Raw genomic sequence first — 2,529 nt, forward strand, 5'->3', positions numbered from 1 at the left:
ATCTCTGACCATGAACAGGTTCCTATAGAGGAAGAAACAGGAATTTACATCTCTTCATGCCTGACCATGGATGGAAAGTTGTAATCCATATGCTTTAAGGAATTATACATTCTGTGTGCCCGACCAAGGACATAGAGTGCACTTTATTTATTTTGATATCAATCTGGATTAGGGTGAATCAACAGGCAGAACAAGGTTTATGATAGTTAGGGGTGGATTCGAAAGTCCTAGTCTTCTCTTTGATTGAATTTTCCTCATTATTTTTGGTTATTTTTCTATTGATTTTTATTTAGTTTATTTAATTACTATCGCAAATATCTGTTAGATTAGTTAAGAAGAGTCTTTAATTTTGAATTGTGACAACCAGTCCTCGTGGGAACGATCTCGTAATACGTACCATATCTACATCTGATTCGTATACTTGCGAGTTTAAAAATCATTTAAATCAGGTTGGTTTAAATAAAACATCAAGTTTTTGGCGCCGTTGCCGGGGACTGTTTCGGTCCAATTGGATTTAGGATTCTCTTTTATCATAATTCATAGTCTTAGGTTTTTTACTAACTTTAGGTTAAATTTTTTATTTTTATTTTTATTTTTTTTTTAAACTAACCTATTTCCTGTTTTGTAGGGTCCTGACATAAACTACTAATTTGGTAATCTCTTTCCAAATTTTCTATTTTTTTCTAATTTCTATTTTTAGAATTAAGGTTTTATTTTTTTTAGAAAGTTTCTATTTCTAGGCTATTTTATTTTATTTTTAGAAATTTCCTATTTTCTAATTCTAGATTCTGATTCTTCTTTCAAGTAACTTTCTATTTTCTAGTTTTAGAAATTTTTTCCCTTTTTAGAAACTAACTTAGTTTTTATTTCTAAGATTACAAACTTTCTTTAACCGTTGCTTAGGATTTTTTCTAGCATTATTTTAGGAAATTTAATTTATTTTTATTTTCTTTTTGTTTACAGGAATTGAGGAAGGAAGCTGCTAAATAACATTGTCTTCAAAAGGAGGAGCTCTCAAATCTTCAGACATTCATCATCTCCTTTTCTCGGGTTCTTCCTTCCAATTCTCGTTTACATAGCTTTCTCTTGTTTTTAGGAATTCATAACTTTTTCCTTTAGTTTTATTCATCTTAGGTTGCATCTTAGTTTAGTTTTCTTTCTTATATTGATAACATAGTTTATGCTAGGACGTAGATCTCTGAACATAGAACTAGCACATTTTGATCCTGAAATAGAAAGAACCTTTCATAGAAGATTTAGAAACATCCTGTTTGAAATGGCGGAAGAGAATGGAACTAAAGCTCTTAGAGATTATTCAGCTCCTGTCCAATTCAATGCGCCTTCATGTATAGTGTTGCCTGCCACCACAGCAGCACACTTTGAACTTAAACCTGGGGTCATACAACTGTTGCCATCCTTTTATGGTTCAGATAAGGAGGATCCATATCATCATGTGAAAGAATTCTTAGACATTTGCTCCACCTTTAAGTTCCAAAACTTTTCAGACGATTCGATCCGTTTGCGCCTTTTCCTTTTTCTTTGAAGGATAAGGTGAAAGCATGGTTGAATTCTCTAGGAGTTGGGACTATCACTACATGGGACCAACTGTCTAAGAAGTTCTTAAACAAGTTCTTCCCAGTTCACAAAACTAATGCTCTCCGTAGAGAAATTACGAATTTCACACAAAAAGAGGGTGAGCACTTTCATGAATGTTGGGAAAGATGGAAGGACTTACTTCTTAAATGTCCACACCATGATTTTGAAAAGTGGTAACAAGTTCAATACTTTTATGACGGTCTGACACCCCAAAATCATCGCATGGTTGACGCCACCAGTGGAGGGTCATTCATGACTAAAAGTGATGTTGAAGCGTGGAATTTCTTTGAGACCTTGTGTGAAAATTCCCAGCAATGGGCTACTCAAATAGAGGTGAAAGGAGTCCCCAACCACAGAAGAAAGGTGGTATATATGAGGTAGGAGTCACGCCAGATCTTTATGCCAAAATTGATAGCCTGACAAAGAAAGTGGATGCTTTAATGTTAAATAATGGACCTCCACAAACAACTTAAGTCGAGTCATGTGCCATATGTTCTAGTCCCGCCCATCCTACGCCGTCTTGTCCATCTAGTTCAGCATTTCCAGAATTTCTCCCTGAACAAGTACATGCTATGAACACCTTTCGGAGACCTGGGAATGATCCTTACTCAGACACCTACAACCCAGGGTGGGCTAGACATCCAAATTTCTCTTGGGCAAAAGGACCACAACAAGGAGGACCATCTGGAAATCCTCCTATGCAACCTTACTCCCAAGTTGGCAGTCAACAACCTCAGCAGTTCTCACAGTATCAACAAGTGCCTCCACAATCTAGGAAACCATCTCTTGAGGACACACTCAATCTTTTTATGCAGAGTTCACTTCAATTTCAAAAAGACACCCAACATACCTTACTAGCTAACCAGCAGAGTTTACATGCAAATGCGCAATCCATTGCCAAGCTGGAAGTACAGTTGGGTCAACTTACTGTCA

General features: G+C 36.2%; 1 non-coding gene across 1 annotated transcript; it reads right to left on the bottom strand.

Moving 5' to 3' along the window:
* Positions 1-1,653: 1,653 nt before the first annotated feature.
* Positions 1,654-1,760, bottom strand: LOC131254476 (small nucleolar RNA R71). Its single transcript, XR_009175590.1, has one exon. It is a non-coding gene; the product is annotated as a small nucleolar RNA R71 (small nucleolar RNA).
* Positions 1,761-2,529: the final 769 nt, after the last annotated feature.

The sequence above is a fragment of the Magnolia sinica genome, chromosome 8 (genome assembly GCF_029962835.1).
Source record: "Magnolia sinica isolate HGM2019 chromosome 8, MsV1, whole genome shotgun sequence".
Taxonomy (NCBI): domain Eukaryota; kingdom Viridiplantae; phylum Streptophyta; class Magnoliopsida; order Magnoliales; family Magnoliaceae; genus Magnolia; species Magnolia sinica.